The sequence below is a fragment of the Callorhinus ursinus genome, unplaced genomic scaffold (assembly GCF_003265705.2).
Source record: "Callorhinus ursinus isolate GAN/ISIS: 27379988/994484 unplaced genomic scaffold, GSC_fseal_2.0 scaffold10, whole genome shotgun sequence".
NCBI classification, from domain to species: Eukaryota; Metazoa; Chordata; class Mammalia; order Carnivora; family Otariidae; genus Callorhinus; species Callorhinus ursinus.
Window position 1 is genome coordinate 87,102,344 of NW_027397072.1, and position 8,452 is coordinate 87,110,795.

Below are 8,452 nucleotides of genomic sequence, written 5' to 3' on the forward strand. Positions count from 1 at the left end.
CTAGCACAATTTCCCTTGGATTTTTTTTTCAATTCTGATGAAAATAATAAACCAAGCTCTCCACTTGTCTTTCCTTGATAGATACTTATTGTCTTTTCTAATTATATAATTACTGCCTTAAGACTCCTTGTGGCTTATGTATATGGATGGAAAAGTATAGTTTCCCAAAAAGGAGGGATGTGGGAAGGAAATGAAACGAGAACTCCCAAGGCTGTGCTTAAGGCACAGGAGACTGATTTACAGGCCCAGGTTGGGGTTTTGCATTTTTTTTCTTTATTTTTTATTATGTTATGTTAATTGCCATACATTACATCATTAGTTTTTGATGTAGTGTTCCATGATTCATTGTTTGTGTATAACACCCAGTGCTCCATTCAATACGTGCCCTCTTTAATACCCATCACCAGGCTAACCCATCCCCCCAAGTGCATCCCCTCTAGAACCCTCAGTTTGTTTCTCAGAGTCCATAGTCTCTCATGGATCCTCTCCCCCTCTGAATTCTGACCCCTTCATTTTTCCCTTCCTACTATCTTCTTCTTTTTAAAAAAAAAAATAATGTATTATTTGTTTCAGAGGTACAAGTCTGTGATTCAACAGTCTTACACAATTTGCAGCACTCACCATAGCACATATCCTTCCAGTGTCTATTACCCAGCCACCCCAGCCCTCCCAACCCCCACCACTCCAGCAACCCTCAGTTTGTTTCCTGAGATTAAGAATTCCTCATATCAGTGAGATCATATGATACATGTCATTCTCTGATTGACTTATTTCACTCAACATAATACCCTCCAGTTCCATCCATGTCATTGCAAATGGCAAGATTTCATTCCTTTTGATGGTTGCATAATGTTCCATTGCATATATATACCAAATCAACTTTATCCATTCATCTGTCTATGGAGATCTTGGCTCATTCCATAGTTTGGCTATTATGGACATTGCTGCTATAAACATCAGGGTGCACGTATCCTTTCAGATCACTACATTCGTATATTGGGGTATATACCCAGGAGTGCAATTGCTGGGTCATAGGGTAGCTCTATTTTCAACTTTTTGAGGAACTTCTATACTGTTTTCCAGAGTGGCTTCACCAGCGTGCCTTCCCAACAACAGTGTAGGAGGGTCCCACTCTCTCAGCATCCTGCCAACAACTGTCATTACCTGACTTGTTAATTTTAGCCATTATGACTGGTGTGAGATGGTATCTCATTGAGGTTTTAATTTGGATTTCCCTGATACGGAGTGATACTGAGCACTTTTTCAAATGGTTTGTTGGCCATTTGGATGTCTTCTTTGCAGAAATGTCTGTTCATGTCTTCTGCCCATTTCTTGATTGGATTATTTGTTCTTTGGGTGTTGAGTTTGATAAGTTCTTTCTAGATTTTGGATACTAGTCCTTTATCTGATATGTCATTTGCAAATATCTTCTCCCATTCTGTCTGTTGTCTTTTGGTTTTGTTGACTGTTTCTTTTGCTGTGCAAAAGCTTTTTATCTTGATGAAGTCCCAGTAGTCCATTTTTGCCTTGCTTCCCTTGCCTTTGGTGATGTTTCTAGGAAGAAGTTGCTGTGGCTGAGATCTAAGAGGTTCCTGCCTGTGTTCTCCTTTAGGATTTGATGGACTCCTGTCTCACATCTTTCAACCATTTTGACTCTCTTTTTGTGTGTGGTGTAAGGAAATGGTCCAGTTTCATTCTTCTGCATGTGGCTGTCCAATTTTCCCAACACCATTTGTTGAAAGACTGCATTTTTCCACTGGACATTCTTTCCTGCTTTATCGGAGATTAGCTGACCTATTCTGTTCCATTGATCTATGTGTTTGTTTTTGTGCCAGTACGATACTGTCTTGATGATTATGGCTTTGTAATAGAGCTGGAAGTCCAGAATTGTGACACTACCACCCTTACTTTTCTTTCTCAACATTTCTCTGGCTATTCGGGGTCTCTTCTGGTTCCATACAAATTTTAGAATTATTTGTTCCATTTCTTTGAAAAAAGTGGATGGTATTTTGATGGGGATTGCATTGAATGTGTAGATCACTCTAGGTAGCATTGACATCTTCGTGATATTTGTTCTTCCAATCCATGAGCATGGAACGTTTTTCCATTTCTTTGTGTCTTCCTCAATTTCTTTCATGAGTATTTTATAGTTTTCTGAGTACAGATCCTTTGCCTCTTTGGTTCGATTTAGTCCTAGGTCTCTTATGGTTTTGGGTGCAATTATAAATGGGATCGACTCCTTAATTTCTCTTTCTTCTGTCTTGTTGGTATATAGGAATGCCACTAATTTCTGCACTTTGATTTTATATCCTGCCACTTTACTGAATTCCTGTATGAGTTCTAGCAATATTGGGGTGGAGTCTTTTGGGTTTTCCACATAAAGTATCATATCATCTGCAAAGAGTGAGAGTTTGACTTCTTCTTTGCCGATTTGGATGTCTTTTATTTTTTTGTTGTTGTTGTCTGATTGCTGTGGCTAGGAGTTCTAATACTACGTTGAACAGCAGCGGTGATAGTGGACATCCCTGCCGTGTTCCTGAACTTAGGGGGAAAGCTCATTTTTTCCCCATTGAGAATGATATTTGCTGTGGGTTTTTCATAGATGGTTTTTATGATATGGAGGTATGTACCCTCTATCCTTATACTCTGAAAAGTTTTGATGAAGAAAGGATTCTGTGTTTTGTCAGATGCTTTTTCTGCATCTATTGAGAGGATCATATGATTCTTGTTCTTTCTTTTATTAATGTATTGTATCACATTGATTGATTTGTGGATGTTGAACCACCCTTGCAGCCCAGGCATAAATCCCACTTGGTCGTGGGATCTTGGTGGGATATCTAATGTACTGTTGAATCCTATTGGCTAGTATTTTGGTGAGAATTTTTGCATCCATGTTCATCAGGGATATTGGTTGGTAATTCTCCTTTTTGATGGGGTCTTTGTCTGGTTTGGGGATCAAGGTAATGGTGGCCTCATAAAACTAGTTTGGAAATTTTCCTTCCATTTCTATTTTTTGGAACAGTTGCAGAAGAATAGGTATTAGTTCTTCTTTAAATGTTTGGTAGAATTCCCCTGGGATGCCATCTGGCCCTGGGCTCTTGTTTGCTGGGAGATTTTTGATGACTGCTTCAATTTCCTTAGTGGTTATAGGTCTATTCAGGTTTTCTATTTTTTCCTGGTCCAGTTTTGATAGTTGATACATCTCTAGGAATGCGTCCATCTCTTCCAGATTATCTACTTTGCTGCCATAGAGTTTCTCCTAATATGTTCTTATAATTGTTTTTGTTTCTTTGGTGTTGGTTGGGATCTCTCCTCTTTCATTCATGATTTTGTTGATTTGGGTCATTTCTCTTTTCTTTTTGATAAGTCTGGGCAAGGGTTTATCAATCTTATTAATTCTTTCAAAGAACCAGCTCCTTCTTTCATTGATCTGTTCTACTGTTCTTTTGGTTTCTAGTTCATTGATTTCTGCTCTGATCTTTATTATTTCTCTTCTGCTCAGTTTAGGCTTTATTTGCTGTTTTTTCTCTAGTTCCTTTAGGTGTAGGGTAAGGTTGTGTATTTAAGACCTTTCTTGTTTCTTGAAAAAGACTTGTATTGCTATATACTTTCCTCTTAGGACTGCCTTTGCTGCATCCCAAATTTTTTGAACAGTTGTGTTTTCATTTTCATTGGTTTCCATGATTTTTTAAATTCCTCTTAAATTCCTGGTTGACCCATTCATTCTTTAGTAGGATGCTCTTTTCTTGTTGGATAGACCCTTTAAGTAGGATATAATGTCCTTTCTAATCTGTTATTACAGTCTTTGGTTTAAAATCTAATTTGTCTGATATAAAGATTGCCACCACAGCTTTCTTTTGGTGTCCTTTGGCATGGTAAATGGTTTTCCGCCCCTTCACTTTCAATCTGGAGGTGTCTTTCTGTCTAAAATGAGTCTCTTGCAGACAGTATATTGATGGGCCTTGTTTTTTAATCCAATCTGATAGCTTGTGTCTTTTGATTGGGGCATTTAGCCCATTTACATTCAGGGCAACTATTGAAAGATAGGAATTTAGTGCCATTGTATTGCCTGTAAGGTGACTGTTACTGTATATTATCTGTGTTCCTTTCTGGTCTATGTTACTTTTAGGCTCTCTCTGCTTAGAGGACCCCTTTCAATATTTCTTGTAGGGCTGGTTTCATGTTTGCAAATTCCTTTACTTTTTGTTTGTCCTGGAAGCTTTTTATCTCTCCTTCTATTTTCAATGACAGCCTAGCTGGATATAGTATTCTTGGCTGCATATTTTCTCATTTAATGATCTGAATATATATATCATGCCAGTCCTTTCTGGCCTGCCAGGTCTCTGTGGTTAAGTTTGTTGCCAATGTAATGTTTCTACCATTGTAGGTTATAGATCTCTTGTCCTGAGCTGCTTTCAGGATTTTCTCTTTGTCTCTGAGACTCCTAAGTTTTACTATTAGATATCAGGGTGTTGACCTATTTTTATTGATTTTGAGAGGGGTTCTCTGTGCCTCCTGGATTTTGATGCCTGTTTCCTCCCCCAAATTAGGGAAGTTCTCGCTATAATTTGCTCTAATATACCTTCTGCCCCTCTCTCTCTTTCTTCTTCTTCTGGGATCCCAATTATTCTAATATTGTTTCATCTTATGGTATCAATTATCTCTCAAATTCCACCCTCGTGATCCAGTAGTTGTTTATCTCTCTTTTTTCAGTTTCTTTATTTTCCATCATTTGGTCTTCTATATTACTAATTCTCTCTTCTGCCTCATTTATCTTAGCAGTTAGAGCCTCCATTTTTTATTGCACCTCATTAATAGCCTTTTTGATTTTGACTTGGTTAGATTTTAGTTCTTTTATTTCTCCCAAAAGGGTTTCTCTAATATCTTCCCTGTTTTTTTCTAGCCCAGCTAGTATCTTAATAATTGTTATTCTGAACTCTAGTTCCGACATCTTACTAACGTCCATATTGTTTATGGACGTTATGTTTATGTTTATGGACTGTCCCTGGCAGTCAGTACTGCCTCTTGTTCTTTTTTTGTGAGGTGATTTTTCTGTCTTATCATTTTGTCCAGAGGAGAATAGATGAATGAGAGAACAAAATGCTAACAGGGTAAAAATGACCCCAGAAAAATATACACTAAACAAATCAGAAGAGACCTTCCAGAAAGTGGTTGCTTTTCTGTTCAGAAAGTTGCTGCTATTCTTTTCTTCGATCTCCTGTTGAGTTCGTAAGTGTTCAGAATGGTTTGATCCCTATGTAGCTGAATTCCCGGGACCAGATTAAATTTAGGTCGCCTACTCCCCCACCATCTTGCTCCTCCCACCTTGGCAAGATAACGCCCTCCATCCACCACGCTCCACCCTCCCCTTGCGGACACGCTTGCACACAAGGGCAGAACGGTGATGTCCAATGGTTTGCTTTATTTTGGGAGGTGTGCAGAGTATGGGAAGGGCCTGAATTATCCTGGAGCAATACTTCAGTGGCCACAGTGAGGGGTGAAAGGGGTGGGGAAAATGACAACAAGAGAGGGACACCTAGAGGAGAAGAATAGGGCTATCTCTCGTAATGGTTGCTTGAGTTCCTGCTATAAGGCTTGCAGTGTGATTCCTCTTCTTCATGTATCCATGGTATCTTCAGTAAAATACTCATTTAGTGATAGGGGATGGAGTGGATCTATTTTTCAGATTTCTTGAAATGCACAGTCTTGCTTCAAACTGCACACAGGGTAAAAAAAAGAGTCTACCTAATGGATAACGGCTCATATTGTTACAGACATTCCTGTGACCATAGTTTTTCCTAGAATGTAACACTTAGGAGGGAAGATTGTGTCATTCAGTCGGTTTGATTTGCTGAAAGAACTGTAATGTAAACAAAGGGGGGGGGCAATTATTCCAGGTACTTGCAACATGATTTGATTAAATATATGTTATAGAAAATAGGGTCACCTGATCATTTTGCTGTGGAACTATTGTGACTATGGAAATAAACATTATAATCATAAGATGGTAAAAGGAGACATTCATTCAACAAATAAACCATGCACACTTAACTTGTGGCAGGCACTGTGCCAAGTGCTGGGGACCATGTTGAAGAATCACAAGTGCATGTGATCCCCACCTTCAAGGGGTTTACACCTCAACCAGAGAGATGCACATTGAATAGCATAATTACTATTCTAATAGGTGCCATAAAGAAGTGCACAAATAATAAGAAAGAATATCACAGGGAGATCTGCCCTGGTCTGGGATATCGGAAATTTCTCTGAGAAAATAATATTTAGCTAAAATCTGATGGTTGGGAACAGATAATCAATCTACAGGAAAAGGAAGAGCAACAGAAAGAGCATAAATAAAGGCCCTGAGGTGGCAAAGCTGGATGACACGTTCATAGAACAGAACTTAGAGAACAGAAGAGAAAAGGGGGGGGGTGTTCAGGAACATTAACCATTTAGTCCTAAAACTAGGGTGAGCAACTTGCCCCAGTTTGCTTTAGATTTTCTCAGTTTCAGCACTGAGAGTACTACATCCCCAGAAACCCCTCTATCTCAAACAAACAGGGACCAGTTTCCCAAGACCATCCTGATTTTAAGGCTGACAGGCCCACATGTTAGGAATGCCCTCTGTCTTGGACACATCAAGACGGCTGGTCACCACACCTCATGGTAATAGAAAACCATCAGTGGAAATGGCACAACCTGATTTGAGCTATAGGTGATGGGCCTTGACTGGCTGTGGGGCAATTCTCAAGTCTGTCATTTGCACAACTGGGTACTACAGGGACCTTTAACTGAGGCAAGAACCAGGAGAAGTAAGTCGGTATGGGAGGTGAACAATCACGACATAGGTGTGGATATGTGAGTTAGTTTTTGTAAAACATGTCTACTAATAAAAAGAATGATTTGGGGATAGAAGGAAAGTTAACTAAACTGAGGTTCAAAGCTAAGGTTTCAGAAATGCCACTGCCGCTTCCACCACAGTGTGAAGAAAACAGGTCTGAGACAAGGTTTTGCCCTGAGAGGCTTCTGAACCTAGGGGCTGCCAGGTCTCCAAACATCAAGTCCAACTTTGTTGTCCACCCTGTCTGATATGTCAGATCAATGCCAACATTGACATTACAAATAATAAAAAAGTTGTTAAAATTCTCAGTCCAGGATGCCTGGGTGGCTCAGTTGGTTAAGCATCTGCCTCCGGCTCAGGTCATGATCCCAGGGTCCTGGGATTGAGCCCCACATCGGGCTCCCTGCTCAGCAAGGAGCCTGCCTCTCCCTCTCCCTCTGCCCCTCCTCCCTGCTTATGTTCTTTCTCTCTCGTTCAAATAAATAAATAAATACATCTTTAAAAAACATTCTCAATCCAACAAAGACAAAGAAAATCAAATTTTGGAGAATTTATGAGACGATCCCAACATCATCACACTAGCAGGCATTGTGAAAGACCCTGTGTCATGAAATCTTATCTCCGTTTTTGAACATGTGAACAACACAGACTTCAAACAATTGTACCAGATGTTAACAGACTATGATACTTGATTTTACACGTGTGAGATTCTGAAGGCCCCAGAGTATTGTCACAGCATGGGAATTATGCACAGAGAAATGAAACTCCATAATGTCATGACTGGTCATGGGCACAGAAAGCTACAACTAATAGACTGGGGTTTGGCTGAGTTTTACCATCCTGGTCAAGAATATAATGTCCGAGTTGCTTCCTATTATTTCAAGGGTCTTAAGCTTCTTTAGACTATCAGAGGTACAATTATACATAGGTTGGATATGTGGAGATTGGGTTGTATGCTGGCAAGTATGATCTTCTGGAAGGATCCATTTTTCCATGGACATAACAATTACAATCAGTCAGTGAAGACAGCCAAGGTTCTGGGGTCAGAGGATTACATATGCTGTATGACTATATTGACAAATATAACATGGAATTAGATCCACCTTTCAATGATATTTTGGACAAATGTTCCTGTATGCGATGGGAACACTTTGTCCACACTGCAAACCAGAACCTCATCAGCCCTGAGGTCTTGGATTTCCTGGACAAACTTTGGTAATCTGACTTCAGGTCACAGCTTACCACAGGAGAGGCCATAGAGCACCTCTGTTTCTACACTGTTGTGAAGGACCAGGCTTGAATGGGCTCATCTAGCATGTGGGAATGATGGGTGGGTGGCAGTACATCTGTCAGCAGTGCCAATATGACATCAGGGATTTCTTTAGTGCCACTTGCTTCACCCCTCAGACCTCTGGCAGGCTCACCATCTCTGTGGGATACCTGTTTCTGGCACTCGAGCCCAGCAGTAATGGCCCCTTCTGTCTACTGATCCTTAAACAGAGGTGGGGGAGGCCATATTCCTCCATGCAGCTTGGGCCTGGTAGGGAGGGGTGAAATACTTCAGAAGCACCATGTCTGAACCATTGCTTGTGGATTTATAGTAGTTCAAATCTT

General features: G+C 40.1%; 1 pseudogene; it reads left to right on the forward strand.

Moving 5' to 3' along the window:
• The first annotated feature begins 6,605 nt into the window (after positions 1-6,605).
• On the forward strand, positions 6,606-8,138 carry LOC112821554 (casein kinase II subunit alpha pseudogene; annotated as a pseudogene).
• Positions 8,139-8,452: the final 314 nt, after the last annotated feature.